Below are 16,421 nucleotides of genomic sequence, written 5' to 3'. Positions count from 1 at the left end.
ACTTTGAGATAATCCTGGACTAGAACTCCCAAGTCTCTTTGCACTTAGACTTCTGAATTTTCTCACCATTTAGAAAATAGTCCATGCCTCTATTCTTCCTACCAAAGTGCACGACCTCTCATTTTCCCACGTTGCAGCTTATCTGCCACTTCTTTGCCCACTCTCCTAACCTGTTGAATCCTTCTGCAGCCTCCCTGCCTCCTCAATGCTATCTGTCCCTCAACCTATCGTTGTATCATCTGCAAACTTAGCCAGAATGCCCTCAGTTCCTTCATCTAGATTGTTAATGTATAAAGTGAAAGGTTGTGGTCTGAACACTGAGCCTTGCTGAACACCACTTGTCATCAGCTGCCATCCTGAGAAGGATCCTTTCATCCCCACTCTCTGCTTTCTTCCAGAAAGCTAAGCTTCATTCTATGCTAGCACCTTGTCTCTGATGCCATGGGCCCTTATCTTACTCCAGGTAGATAACATCCATTGGCTCTCCTTGGTCCAACCTGCTCGTTACTTCCTCAAAGAATTCTAGCGGATTTGTCAGGCATGACCTCCCCTTGGTGAAACCATGCTGACTTTGCCCTGTATTACTATACACTTCCAGGTACTCAGAACTCTCATCCTTCACAATGGATTCCGGATCTTACCAGGCAAAAGTGAGGACTGCAGATGCTGGAATTCAGAGTCTAGACTAGTGTGGTCCTGGAAAAGCACAGCAGGTCAGGCAGCATCCGAGGAGCAGGAAAATTGACGTTTTGGGCAGGACTGAAGGCAGGGAGCCTCCAGGGTGGAGAGATAAATGGGAGGGGGGTTGGGGCTGGGGAGAAGGTAGCAAAGAGTACAATAGTTGGATGGGGGTGGGGATGAAGGTGATAGGTCAGAGAGGAGGGTAGAGTGGATAGGTGGGAAGGAAGAAATTCCAGCACCTCCTTGGTGACAGGTAGGACAGGTCATGAGGATGGTGCTGAGCTGGAATGTTGGAACTGGGGCAAGGTGAGGGGAGGGGAAATGAGGAAACTGGTGAAGTCCACATTGATGCCCAAGATGGAAGATGAGGCGTTCTTTCTCCAGGCGTCGGGTGGTGAGGGAGTGGCAGTGGAGGAGGTCAAGGACCTGCATGTCCTCGGCAGAGACTACAACTGAGGTTAGGCTAATTAGTCTGTAATTTTTCTGCATTTTGCTTTATTCCCTTTTTAAACAGGGGTGTCACATATGCGATTTTCCAGCAGTCTAGGACCCTCTCTGATCCTAGTGATTCCTGAAAGATCACCACTAACACCTCCACTATCTCCCTTAGAACTCTGGCATGTAGTCCATCTGGACCAGGTGATTTATCCACCTTCAGGTCATCCAATGTTTCTAACATCTTCTCCTTGGTGATGGCCACCATACTCAGCTCTGCCCCCTCATTCTCTTGGACTTTTGCGATAATACTCGCGTTTTCCACAGTGAAGACTAATGCATACTAATTGTTCAGTTCCTCTGCCACTTTCTTGTTCCCCATCACTACACCTCCAATGTCATTTTCCAGTGACCCAATGTCCACTTTTGCCTTTTACATATATCTAAAGAAACTCTTAGTCTTCCTTTATATTATTTGTTAGTTTACCCTGATATTTATTCTTCTCCCTCCTTATTTCTTTCTTTAATTGCCCTCTGTTGGTCTTTTTAAGCTTCCCAATCCTCTGGTTTCCTACTGCCCTTCACTACATTATATGCTTTCTGTTTTGTTTATATGCTATCCCTGACTTCCCTAGTCAGCCATGATTGCCTCATCCTCCCTGTACCATGCTTCTTTGTCCTCAGGATGAATCTCTGCTGTGTCTCCTGAATTACTCCCAGAAACTCCTGCTATTGCTGTTCCACTGTCTCTCCTGCTAGGCTCCTGTCCCATCAATTCTACCCAGCTCCTCCCTCATGCCTCTGTAGTTGCCTTTATTCAGCTGTAATACCGTTATCTCTGATTCTATCCTCTCTCTCTGAAAACGCAGAATAACAATCAATCGTATTATGATCACTGCCTCCTAAGGATTCCTTCACCTTAAGCTCCCTCAAGGTAAAAACAATGACTGTAGACGCTGGAAACCAGATTCTGGATTAGTGGTGCTGGAAGAACACAGCAGTTCAGGCAGCATCCAAGGAGCTTCGAAATCAATGTTTCGGGCAAAAGCCCTTCATCAAGTCTGCCTCATTGCACAACACTAAATCCAGTATTGCCTGTTCCTTCGTGGGCTCCACAACACGCTGTTCCAGAAAGCCATCTTGTAGACATTCCTTTTCTTACAAATTCCTTTTCTTACAATCCACTACCAATCTGATTCTCCTAGTCCACCTGCATACTTGAAACTCCCCATGATCACTGTAATTTTGTCTTTCCTATCTCCAGTTACATCTTGCGTCCCACATCCTGACTACTATTTGGAGGTCGGTACATAACTTCAAATATGTTTTTATTACCTTTGTGTTCCCTTAATTTTACCCACATGGATTCTACACCATCTGAGTCTACTTTGTTTCTTACTATTGATTGAATTTCATTTCTGACAAATAAGGCAACCACACCCCCTCTGCCCACCTGCCTATCTTTTCGATAGGATGTATATAATTTGAATATTTAGTTTCCAATACTGATCCCCTTGCAGCCACAATGAGCTTGTGCCAATTTTGATCCGTGCCACAAGCTCATTTACCTTATTCCTTATTCTGCCTGCATTCAGATATAACACCTTCAGTCCTGTATTAACCATCCCTCTTCTCGTTGTCATTTGTCCAGTGTGCTTAAAGTTTGATTCAAACCTTTCCATTCATCTGTCCTACTTATGGCTGTGCTGGAGATTTGAATAACCTCTCCAGAGTTCTAAACTCTTATCTTCTCCTTTAATTTGGGTTTTCTAACTTCCCCTATAACTGAGCCTTTCCCCTCCCCATTTAGTTTAAAGCCTTGTCTATAGCTCTAGTTATGTGATTCACGAGGACTCTGGTCCCAGCACAGCTCGAATGAAGAATGTCCAATCGAATGAGGTCCCTTCTTCCCCAATACTTGTGACAATGTCCCATTACTTCAAACCCATTTCTCCCACACCAATCTTTGAGCAACACATTTACCTGCTTAATCTTATTGATCCTGCGCCAATTAACTTGTGGCTCAGATAGTAATCCAGAGATTATTATTTTTTTGGTTCTGTTTTTAATTTAGCTCCTAGCTGTTCATATTCCTTTAGCAGAACCTCTACACTAGTTTTATTTATGTCATTGGTAACTACGTGGGCCATGACCACTGGATCTTTACCCTCCCACTCCAAGTTCCTCTGCAGGCCAGATGAGATATCTCAAACCCAAGCACTGGGCAGGCAACACAACCTTCAGGACTCTCGATCCTGGTCACAAAGAACAGTGTCTATGCCTCCAACTATACTGTCCCAATTACAAAAAGATTTCTCTTCTCTCCCCCCCCACTTGAATGGCTCCCTGCACCATGGTGCTGTGGTCAATCAGCTCATTGAAACCTGCAGTCCCCATTCCCATCCGCACAGGAAGCAAAACCCTTGAACCTGTTGGAAAAGGACAGAGGCTGAGGCTCCTGCAACTCTACCTCCTAAATCCCTCTACCTGCCTCACTCAGCCACACCCTCATGTCCCTGACCATGAGCTGAATTTGAGTCAGTTAGTCTAAGTGGGGTGGCTGTCTCCTGAAACACAGTATCCAGGTAACTCCCAGATATTTGAAGCTCAGACTCCAGCTCATTGACTCTGAGCCAGAGTTCTTCCAGCAACCACCATTTATTACAGACAATGTCACTGGGAATCACAAAGATGTCCAACCAGTCCATGCCAACTGTAATCCCAAACTAAGCTAGTCCCAATTGCTTGCTCCTAGCCCATATCCCTCCAAACCTTTCTTATTCAAATGTACTTATCCAAACGTGTTTTAAAATTTGTAACTGTACCCGCATCCACCACTTCCTCTGGAAGTTCATTCCATACATGAACTACTCTCTGTGTTAAAAAGTTGTCCCTAATGTCCATTTTAAAATTTTCCTTCTCACCTTAAAAGTATGTCCTCTGGTCTTGAATCCCACCACCATAGGAAAAAAATTACCTGTCATTCACCTTATCTGTACCCCTCATGATTTTAAAAGCCTTTATAAGGTCACCTCTCAACCTCCTGCGCTCTAGTGAAAGAAGTCCCAGCCTCTCCATAAAACTCAAACCTTCCATGAAGGGCTTATGCCTAAAACATCGATTCTACTCTTCCTCGGATGCTACCTGGCCTGCTGTGCTTTTCTAGCATCACACTCTTGACTCTGATCTCCAGCATCTGCAGTCCTCACTTTATTCCCTGCAATCTCCTGGGAATCCTTTTCTGAACTCTCTCCAGCTTGTTAATATCCTTCCTATAATAGGGCAATCAAAACTGAAAATGATACTCCAGAAGAAGCCTCAACAGCATCCTGGAGAAAGTGAGGACTGCAGATGCTGGAGCTTCATTCCTGAGGAAGGGGTCATGCCCGAAACGTCGACTCGCCTGCTCCTTGGATGCTGCCTGACCTGCTGCGCTTTTCCAGCAACATATTTTCAGCTCAACAGCATCCTGTACAATCGCAACATGATTTCCCAATGCCAATACTCAAAGGTCTCAGCAATGAAGGCAAATATGCTAAATGCCATCTTAACCACCATGCGATGCAAATGTCAAAAGATTACATACCTGAATCCCTAGGTCTTTCTGTTCTACAAACTATGCAAGGCCCTACTTTTAGTTGTCCAGATCCTGCCTTTTGTTTAGCAAAATGCTTTTTGCTTTCTCTAACAAATTTTCTTCTGAATATCCAATTTAGGAATTCCTTACATCATGCTGATAGCCTCCAGTTTTGCTGTTTTCCACATGTGGAAGTCTTCTCTTTGCAACTAGCGTTATCAAAAACTTCCATAAAAATCTCTATTTAGGTTAACCCTCTGATAACTTTTGTAAGAGAAAAAGTGACACAACCCTTTCCAAACTTAACTTTCTATATCTGATACTATCCTTCTGAATCTCTTCTGCACTTTTCTATTAACTTTGTTTCCTAATAATATGACAACCTAATAATATGATAACCAATTATACATATTAGGTAATATCATTAATGGGCCTCTGGTGAAGCATTGGTGTTATGTCCAGCTTTCTATTTATGTGTTTAGGTTTCCTTGGGTTGGTGATGTTATTTCCAGTCCTTTTTATCAGAGAGAGTGGTGGATGGGGTCCAAGTCAATCTGTTTGTTGATAGAGTTCCGGTTGGAATGCCATGCCCCTAGGAATTCTCATACGTGTCTTTGTTTGGTTTGTCCTAGGGTGGATGTGTTGTCCCAAAGTCCCAGTCAAAATTTGCAAAGCAGGACGTCCCCTCAGACCCATAATCTCGCTACCTGGAACACCAACATACAGATTAGCTAAGGAACCACACCAACAACTAAAACATTTAGTAGAAGACTCACACCACTCCATCCACTGCACCCAAGAATTTCCAAACACCATCAAAGACACCAAGAAAGAAGAGGATGAAATAATGGTCTCCTTTGACATAACAGCCCTCTTCATATCCATAAATATCAATCTGACCAAAGATAAACTGCCTACATTATTAGAAGAACCAAAGACACATACACCAGACACCACCAACTTCATCAGCAAGGACAACATCCTCAAGTTAGTGGATCTATGTCTTACCACCCACTTCACTTTCAATAACAAAACCTACAGACAAGCCAACGGAACACCCATGGCATCTCCGACATCAAATTTCTTAGCAGAGGCAGTAATGACTCAAACAAACAGCTCTGCTAACCATCCAACCCAAACTTTGGGTCCACTACGTGGATGACATCTTTGTCAACACTAAATGAAACAAATTAGAGGAAACCTTCAAGACCATCAGTAATACCCTAACTGGCATAAAATTCACTAAAAAGGAGGAAAACATCAATAAACTGACATTCCTAGGTGTCACAGTACAACGAACAGCCAATGGGGAACTTCAAACCAGAGCCTACAGAAAAACAACACACACAGGCCAAACACTGAAATCCGGAAGCAATCATCCCAACACCCACAAACGAAGCTGCATTATAACATTATTTCAACAAGCCATCACACACTGCAGCACAGAGAAACTATGAAGAGCAGAGGAAAATCACCAATACAACGTATTCAAAAAGAATGGGTACCCAATGAACACAGTCCGCTGAATTCTCACCAACAAAAAGTCAAACAAGCAGACAAAACACACCCAGAAACCCAAGCCACTTTCCCCTACATCAAAGACATCTTGGAAGTGACTGCTAGACTATTCAAATGTCTTGGCATCATGGTAACCCAGAAACCCACCAATACATTAAAATAGCAGCTAATGAATTAGATGACCATATACAGACAATGAGCAAAACAAATGTAATTTACCAAATACCTTTCAAGGACTGAAACAAACATTACATTGGACAAAGAGGCAGAAAACTAGCCACCAGGATACATGAACATCAACTAGCCACAAAAAGACATGACCCACTATTACTAGTATCCTTACCTACAGAAGAGGAAGGACACCTCTTTGATTGGGGTAGCATACCCATCCTAGGACAAGCCAAACAGAGACACACACGAGAATTCCTAGAAACATGGTATTCCAACTGGCACTCTATCAACAAACACATCTACGTAGACCCCATTTACCACCCTCTGATAAAAAGACATCACCAACACAGGAAATGACATTACCACCCCAAAGAAACCAGAACACATAAATATAAAGTTGGACATAACACTAGCGCTTCACCGGAGGCTCACTGATGATGTTAGGAGAAAGTGAGGACTGCAGATGCTGGAGACCAGAGTCGGGTGTGGTGCTGGAAAAGCACAGCAGGTCAGGTTGCATCTGAGGAGCAGGAGAATCAACGTTTCAGACAAAAGCTCTGATGAAGGGCTTTTTCCCAAAATGTCGATTCTCCTGTTTCTTGAATGCTGCTTGACTTGCTGTGCTTTTCCAGCACTACACTCTTGTCACAGATGATGTTACCTAGTATGGTGAGGAAAGGTCTGAAAATGAACCTTCCAGCTCAACAAGCAAACATACATCCAGAACCTCAACCTGAGCTATAAAACCTCTCAAAACTCACTACATATTTGTAATATGTTCTCTACTTTTCACTTCTCGCTTTCTGGAAAAAGGGCCAAAAATGCCTTGTGCTTGGTTTTCCTTTTATGATGGAGTGTTGCCATCTTTTAGCGTCCTTCAGTATTGACCATCAGCCATCAGTTCCCCTGACACAAATGTGGCATCCATAAATTTAGAAAGTAAGGGCTATATTTTCCTGGATCCTTTGGTGTCGTGCTGGGAGAAGGTGCCGTGAGTAGTGTCAGCTAATCTCTCACCACCGTGCCATGTTGCCATCAGTGATGAAGTTGACTATTTGGCTATCTGCTACCTATCACCTTCATCTCCTCCCCCACTCACCCATTGTACTCTGTGCTACTCTCTCCCCACCCCCAACCTCCTCTAGCTTATCTCTCCACGCTTCAGGCTTACTGCCTTTATTCCTGATGAAGGGCTTTTACCCGAAACGTCGATTTCGCTGCTCGTTGGATGCTGCCTGAACTGCTGTGCTCTTCCAGCATCACTAATCCAGTATCTGCTACTAGGTCAATCGAGGCACTTAAATAGTCACTTAATAGTGGCTGCCCATCTTTGCTGGCATTTTGCCCATGTCTGGAGGATTGCTGTCATGCAGCGAGATAGCCCAGAGAAACCTGGTGTGGGGCTCCAAATAGGGACCCTGTATGGCAATAGCTTCGCCCCACATCTAAGTCCAAATCATTAGCCCAGGACATCCTCCTCCTAACCACCAGCCTGTGGGAAACCTCTTCCTCTCTGTTGGTTCCTGTTCATTCAGGCATGCTATCCCTGGAGTTGCAGCCTCACCACTGCTGACCTGTTGGCCACTCTCAAAGTTCTTTGGTTCTTTCAAAATCTGATTTTGTTTCAAAGACTCATTCATTCTCATTAAAATGTGTTGGCACAATTCCAAGGAAAGCCATGGTATTAAGAAGCATCTAGTCATTGTAACTGACATACAGTGGAAGATAATATATCTTCAGTTCACAATAACACCATGGTTAACTAAAATGTACTTGCAATCTAATAAACTCAGTGAAACTAATGTGAGTGATTGAACAGCAGTACATAATTTAATGTATTGGCCAGCTGATACAATAAATGGTTATGTCTATAATGGCCACTTACTGTCTTTATCTTTCTGTGACCTCAGACTGCCTTTCTCTTACAGTTTCTTCAATGATATATTTGTTAATTCAGAATTAAAAGGAATTAATCTTTTTTTCCCAGTAATATTCTTTACAAACAATGAAGGACCACTCCTTTTTTAACTTTAACATTTTTTAACTCAACTTATACTATTGCAAGTATTTCCTTTCAGAAAATTGTTACACATTCACCATTTCTTCATTAATGTCTCTTTCCAAAAAACTCAGACAAAGACTAACTAATTGATTTTTCCTCACTGAACTCAAATCAAATTTCACGGTATTTTCCAGCTACTTGACTACTTTTAAGTTGCTTATTTGATGCTCTGGATCAGTCTTTTTGATCTAGACCTGCTTTTGGTCTCTAACATTTCTTTTTTGGAGACTTAAAAGTTCAAAGACAGTCACCACTTCAGCAGGTACCTTATCTCGTCATTTAGCTTTGGTCACATGGTTTCCTGGAAATACTCTTCTGACCCACTGCTAAATAAATTCAGTTTCACATCCTTAAAAAAAACCTTTACAGGATTAATATCAAAAAACAATTTACCTCTCCCTTAGAATGAATTAGTTAACTTTATTGTCACATATACTCAACAAGTATAGTGAAAAGTTTATACGTCGACACTTACAGTCCATCTGAGGTACAAAGGTACCCAAGTACAGCTTCCTTAGTAATAAGACCTTGGGAAGTAGAGAAAACACAAGTTCCCAAATAATATTATAAACTTTCATCTAAAAAAGGCCATTTGGATTAGTTTTAATGGAGAAAATACAATTTAAGTTTCGGGATTTATGAATGCAAAAGTAGTAAGATCAAGCGAGACTTTATCTTTGATGAACAATGAAGATGTGGAACATATTCCAAACTAGTAGAATTAAGGTGGTATTCAGTATTATATTTTGAAAGCTACAAGAAAAAAGATTAGCATAAGATACTCAAATATTCAATGGAACACAATAGTTCATTTAGTTAATACTGGATGTGAGATGAGAAGTCTGATAATTTAGCAACACTGGACAAATCAAGAGAGGTGCTGGTGAGGTAATATAACCATTAAGTTGTCACCATGTGAAAAGCAAGTAGTCAAGAATGAATGATGCACGTATTCTGGAGTTTCATTTTATGACCTCAGGGATAGGGAGACATATTGTGGAATCAGTCCTCAAGAGATTAAATAACATGGTGTGAAACCCATGACAAGATAATTTGCTTCTGGTGAGAAAAAGGACGAGAGATGATTGGGGTCTTCCAATATCCTTTGGTCCTTACAGCATCTGCTTCTCAATCAGAAGCAGATTCTTTTATCAAAAGTGCTGGCGCAATTACAAATTAAGTCATAGGATTAAGAAACATCTTGTTATTGTAATTGGCATGAAAAAGGAGGTAATCTATCTTCAGTTCACAATAACACCATGGCCAAATGAGATGTACCTGGAATTTTCAACACAGTAAAACTGATATGAATGAATGAACAGCAGTAACATAACTTGCTACATTGGCCAGCTGAGAACAATGAACTTCAATGCTGACAATTGTCACTTATTGTTTTTACCTCTCTATAATCTCAGGCTACCTTCATCTCACAGACCCTTTGACAGCGTGTTTGTTAAATCAGAATCCAGATCACGCTGCACTGGAGAATTTCCGAAGCCATAATTCTGACCTTGAATGGAATCATTTGGGGCAGCCATGTTTCCTGTTGTTTTAAGTGGATGCCTTCAACTGAACGAAATCAAAGTGGAACAGAAAACTTGAGTAGCATTTGAAAGAAGGATTACATGGATGACGAATGACCCATTAACCTGTGACCCTGCCATATGCAAGAACTATTAATCTTGTCAGTAAATACTTAGGGTACTTTTGCTAGGCAATGATTTACAGACCCTAAACATATCCTCTGATTTATTTCTTCTCCACCCCCATCCGCTCTTTTTCTTTGTCCCTGCTGTTGCAAAAGTGTCAAATAAATAAGGATTCAGGTCAGACACTGGCTGTACTTCTTCACAGCAACACTGAAAAACATGGCCTTAAAAGCATAGCTACAGGTGAGAAACAGATATGCATCAATCTATCATTTCTGTACTCTGCTTGGCATCTATTTCCTAATCTCTCAGTTTTCTCTTAAAGCTGCAGTTGTGATAATTCATCACAATGGAAACAAAATAGACAAACTGCAAATCTGAACTTAAAACTGAAAATTCTAGGAATGCACCAGGAGGTAGATCACCATCTGAAAATGGAACAGAAACGTAACCGTTTTATGGGTAGATTCAATTTGGAGATGAAGATCCAAAAGGGAGTGCAAAGATTAGTGGGTGTGAGCACACTGACACATAGCTCTAAAATCTGCTGTGTTTTCATCAGAGTTTACAACGCACAAATGGACCACTTAGCTTCCTGTAACATAGAAAACAGAGAGGAGTAAAGGAAGGGTGGCAGAAGTAGGATCTTAGAAGGGTAAGTGATATTGTCATTCACAATTTATTTCAGTCACTTAAACAATAGACTCATGAATATAAGCCTGATTCTGTGGAAATGGTCAATGTCCAATGCCACGGCCAAAAGCAGATGGCGACACTGCTTTGAAAGGCAGAGGTACCCAGGACAGCATCCTGCCAACAGCAAACAGCCAATCAAATGTCTGCTTCTGGAGCTGTTGGTAAATTAAAGATGATGGCCTGCCTGCTATTGGTTTTGCTGTTTATCACAGCTTTCGGTAAAGACTATCTTTGACTTTTTTTGACTGTGAACTAAAGAATGCCAAAGCATATTGCTTTCGACCAAAGAAACTGTGGAAGATGTTTGCAGTTTTAAAACCAGCTTGCTGAAATATATTGTGAGCTGTATATACAACGTTGCCTTATTTGAGCACTGGGAGACAATGCTAGATATATTGTGTGTTCAGAACAATTCAGCATAGAGACTGTCACTTGATTAATTTGTCAATTGGCCAGTTGTGGGATTCACAACAGTTCAGCATAAAAAAAATTCTTGATTGGCTCCTGGCCAAGAAGCTACAGCCTTGTATCATGTAGAATTTTACAGTACTGAAGGAGGCCATTCAACCCATCGCATCTGTGTCAACTCCTGAAAGAGCTTCCAAGATAGTCCCATTTCCCAGCCCTCTCTGTAACCATTTAAGTTAATCACTTTCAAATATATAGTCAGCTCTCTTTTGAAACCACCTATGGAATCCAATCCACCACTATCCCAACCTACACATTCCAAATCATAACAGCTCTCTGTCTGAAGAGGTTTCTCCTCATCTCACTCCCAGCTCTCTTGCTGACAATCTTGAAATTTTGAACCCTAGTTCCTGACATACCAACTAGAGGAAACAGAATATCCTTCTTTACTCTGTCAAAACTGTTCATAATTTTGAACACCTCAGTAAGGTCACCTCTTAATCTTCCCTGCTCCAAGGAGAATACATTCAATTTCTCTAATCTTTCCTTCAGTATAAAGTCACTCATTCCCGGTATCACTCTGGTAAATCTCATTTGAACTCTCACTAGGGCTTTCAGATCCTTCCTTAAATAAGGTGTCCAGATTTGAACACAATACTCCAAATTTGGTTAATCAGGAAGTTTCTAGCCTGCAAAGAAAAAACACCAAGTTTTTCGCTCTGCCTCCTGTGTAGAGAAGTAACAGAATAATTCCTGGTAGCTGTTGTCACTCTTTGTCTCCCTGTAAATTTCTCTCTGTGAAATTCCCTTGTTGAAATGAAAAGGAGAAAACCACTCACAGAGGCACTGAAAGGGTGAATCCTCAATCGGTGAATTAAAGGCTAAGATGTGGTGTATTCACAACATTGTATCATTAGTAAGGAATCAGAAGGAGTTGAATGAAAGCCAAAATGAATCAACTGAATGACGTCTATGATCTGGACTGGTGCCAAAATAGTGTTTCCCTGTCTTTATTCCCTTCCCCATTCATAATACTTGCATTTTGTCATATCTCTTTGTACGTATATGGAAGCTTTTGATTACAGTTATTTTCTCGTTAATGAAAAAAAAGACATGAAGAGACCCTTTTAGCATAAATGAGACAGGTAAAATTAGACCATTTAATGGTTAATCACTTTTAACTTTTGTGATGACTCTCGGAGTGGTGCAGCATGATTTCCAATGCATTACTCCAGTGAACTGTAACATATCCAAATTATTTAATGCATAGCTTTTTTTCCTATTCTTTTGTACAATAAAATTACATACCTTTCTTAAAAGTACATTGGCAGCCTCTAGTGAATATCTTCAATATCTGTTCACCATGTAACCAAATTGCAAAATTGTAAAATTGAGCAAGCAAGGATTAATTCTGGGATTTGACTTGTCAGATTACCATCAGATAGCAAATACTTTCCAAGCTAGAGTCCATACCTTGCATTTTTCAAATTCAATTATGATCTTTGTCAGATTAGAATTGCTTGTTTATTGAAGAATTCAAAGCTTTACATGATTTCATGGTCACTAGTGAACAATCATTCAACATACCATATCCATGCATATATTTGTTTATGGACATCTTTTCATTGAGCACGTCCAGGTTTAAAGTCTCAATGTACATTTACTTTTCAATTATATTCAGATTAACAAGCGATGCTATGCCTGAGTTCATCTATTTAATTAGTCTGGACCAATTGCAGTCAAGAAAAACAAAAATCATAAATAATGTAAGCGGACTTGATCATTTGTTATCATTCATTTTATACTGTTGTACAAAACCATCTTGTGCAAAACTACAGGAGACTGATTACAAACAATACCTAATTTCATGCATATTTCATGTAAATTGTTCCAATTCTAAATTTATATAGTCACATTTACAATGCTCAACTCGAAATCAACACAAATTTGTAAATATTACATGATCTTAAATTTAATGCATGCAGTAAAGGCTCAAGATAAATTTTGACTTGTAAATTTAATAAAGTATATAAATTAAGGAGATACTGATTCCTGCTGCATCTTATTCTAAATATCATGATTATTTGCTGTATTAATCAAATCCATAGAGTGCAAAGACAATATTGTATTCTTCCTACTAATTAATTCGATTTAGACTGCATTTTTGAGAATTTGTAAAGTAAGCAAAAAATACTGAGAGCCAAATGTGAAAAAAGTCATATTTTCTTGAAAAGAGCTTGTTGACGATGAGGCCTAACAATTTTCATTAAAGAAGATTCTGAAATCAATGGTTCTTGACTCTCTGCCAAAACTGATAAGTTGTGTGAAAGATTTGATTTGTAGCTTTGAATATTCATGAATTTCAGTTTTAATTAGTATATGAATCACCAAATAAAGTCTTTGTGGTAAAATCTAAGAAAACGGTAAATGAATGAATGGAAATACAGGCATATTTATAAATTAAACCATTAAAACCTCACAGTCATTTCCATTGATTTTAATTAATTCATATATACAATATTAAATGAAAAAAGGCTAGTACCGTACAACAAATGAGTTTGAATCGTGAAAAGACAAGTAATGCCATTTTAAACGTTATAGCTGAATCAATATGCCTGAAAGATTATGACCCCAAAGGTCAATAGTCTTTTTTCCTTTCTATAGAAGCAAAAGAAGCTGCTGTGCAATTTCAGACCTTATATTTTGTTTCAGTTGATTAAAACGTTTTTAGACCCTTTCCTACATGCACAACATGAGGCAACATTTTGATTCCAACCCTGAAGTTTAGTTGGCGCTTAGAACAGCAGGATACAATCCTAAATTGAACTACAATTTTAGTTTTCAGGAATAATGTCTGGTGTTATCCAGTACTCTATATCTTTACTGCCAATCAAGTCTGAAACTCTAGTGAAGTACTGAGTGCAGCATTGTTAGAAGAGTGGGTCATTCAGATGAGAATTACTGTAAATTGTTTCCCTGTTTGAAGGGATCTAAGAGATTCTGTGTCTTGTGAAGAAAAGCAGCATAAGGGTAATTATTTCTGGTGTCTCTGCCAATGTTTATCCTTGTATCAAAATCACAAAACAGATTATATGATAGTTATCACTCTGCTAATTGTGGGTGTTTGCAATGCACAAATTAACTGTTGCTTTCATACAATAATGAGCATTCTTTAACATTACTTCTTTGGCTGTAAAACTTTTTTAACATGGCTGGTGCCTGTCCAAAATGTGCCGTATAAATATGTCTGTTGTTTTAAAGATAGTTTTATTTGGCAATTTTCTTCTTGAATTTCAGAATTATGGCACCAGAAAAAAAGAACATAAGCAATTAACTCCAAGATTTGGGATGTAAAAGCTAAGAGAAACACTTACCCTGGACTAATTAACTGGGAAATAAACTGGGAGATTGACCTTTTGCTGACTCCATGAGCTTCCTTCTGCTGTGAATTTTATCTTTTACGCACTTCACTTCTTTCCTTTACAATCTGAAGAAAATAACAGACCCCCACTCCAAAATAAATTCTGCAAATGTACTTTCTGTATATTTTACTGCATTCCAAAACCTGTTGCCATCCAATGATATCTAAACGATAATTGAAAAGAGGAAGTTTGTTAACAGTTGATATAGCAGTGCAAGAGGAAACAGGAATGGGGCTGCTTCATGGCCATCAGCAGTTAGCTTCCTGCACAGGACATTACATTAACAACTGTATATGACCCAATTAACTTGCATAAGTTAATGTTTAATGAATGTGCTCTTGGGGATACACTGTTTTAAAATTATAAAGAATTGTTTTATGAAAATGTCCCACATGGTTTCCCACTTCAGGCAAATTTACGTTGCAATTTATGTTGCATTAAACAATATACAATATTAATGCAACCGAGTATTGTTAGAATCAGCCCCTGGACAAGGTTCCCCAATTTATTATTTGGATACCCCAAATTGACAAGCTCTCAGATGAGGTAGGGTGAACTGATTCCTCTTATTTATTTACCCATCTCACTCATTTGGTGGCAAGATTATACATATGTACGGTTGCATCCACACAGATTAGAAATAAGTGGCTAGTTCAATAAATTAAGTTAAAAACTTAACTAATAAGTCAGTCTCTGAGTTCCATGAAAAGTTGAGTACGGGACATTATGTTTGTTACCTTATGTGACACAATAGCATTGGTATTGATAGGCAACTGTTGATTTTGAGATTTGGCTTTGCAGGTCAGTTGAAAGGTCTTTGTCATATTTCCTTTTGATTGTGGTTTCACTTCCTTCCTGGCTTCAAGCAAAGACACAGAGAGAGAGAGCTTGTAGCCACAGGAGATCACAGTCCAGTTTGTTTTAACTTGCTTCTCTGCCTTTGAATGGTTGGAATGTTCAGGTGTGACATTCCAGCGTTCCTCTCCCCATCGCCACTTGATTACATCTGAGTCAACCTTTGAGAGTATGCCTATTTTTAAAAAAAAGGTAAGTTCTAATTAAAAGTTCAATATATATGTAAGTACAATGAGGCTAAAGCCTGTCATAATGACAGTATTTCATTGTTGTTACAAATACAAGGTTTTTTAAGATTGCAGTTTGAACCTGCTGTACATTAATATATGGTATAAGAATGAGTGAAAGGGGTCATATGCTTTGTTTTGAATTCTCCTGACAAGAAACATGCATGGTATGCAAATATACAAAGGTGAAGCATGAGTAGGCCATTTGGCCCCTTAGGACTGCTACATTTTTGAAAAGATCATGGCTGATTGTGATCACTCCTTTTCTGTTTGTCCCTTTGAGACCATTGTCAGTCATAAATCTATCTAAATCAGCCTTAAAAATATAGAATAAATTTATTGAATATTGATTATGCAATAAATTGAATGGGCAAGGGGGCTCCACAGACTAACAATCTGCTGAGAAAGAAAAAAAGTTCTCCTCATCTCCATCTTAAATAGGAGATCTCTTATCTTTCAACTAGTTCTGGTCTCTCCCATAAAAGGAAATGCCCTTTTGACATCCTCCCTATCAAATCTTCTTAGTGTGGGATATAGGTGGATTAATGTTACTTCTGCAATTCCATTTTACAAAGGAGGTGAACTTACACCAGTGGGTAATTGTTTTAGTCAAGAGCTGAGTCAACAAGAATGGAAACGATGTAGAGGAAATGTAGAATTGTTTTTGTATTAGCTAAAACTGTATGTCAGAAGGTAGACATTATGGGCAAGTAGATAAGA

General features: G+C 39.5%; 1 protein-coding gene and 1 long non-coding RNA gene across 2 annotated transcripts in view; one reads left to right on the top strand and one right to left on the bottom strand.

The window, feature by feature from the left end:
• klhdc3l (kelch domain containing 3-like) overlaps window positions 1–14,792 on the bottom strand; it is a 120,621-nt gene extending 105,829 nt beyond the window's left edge. The window contains exon 1 of the mRNA XM_072579878.1: window positions 14,572–14,792. The gene's annotated coding sequence lies outside the window, so the exon portion shown is untranslated. The remainder of the gene's footprint in view (window positions 1–14,571) is intronic.
• On the top strand, window positions 10,288–14,602 carry LOC140482409 (uncharacterized). Its single transcript, XR_011961724.1, has 3 exons — window positions 10,288–10,336; window positions 10,656–10,748; window positions 14,495–14,602. It is a non-coding gene; the product is annotated as an uncharacterized lncRNA (long non-coding RNA).
• Window positions 14,793–16,421: the final 1,629 nt, after the last annotated feature.

The sequence above is a fragment of the Chiloscyllium punctatum genome, chromosome 10, assembly GCF_047496795.1.
Source record: "Chiloscyllium punctatum isolate Juve2018m chromosome 10, sChiPun1.3, whole genome shotgun sequence".
In the NCBI taxonomy this organism is placed as follows: Eukaryota; Metazoa; Chordata; class Chondrichthyes; order Orectolobiformes; family Hemiscylliidae; genus Chiloscyllium; species Chiloscyllium punctatum.
The sequence above is the reverse complement of the archived record's forward strand: the minus strand, read 5'-3'. Positions and strand labels throughout refer to the sequence as shown.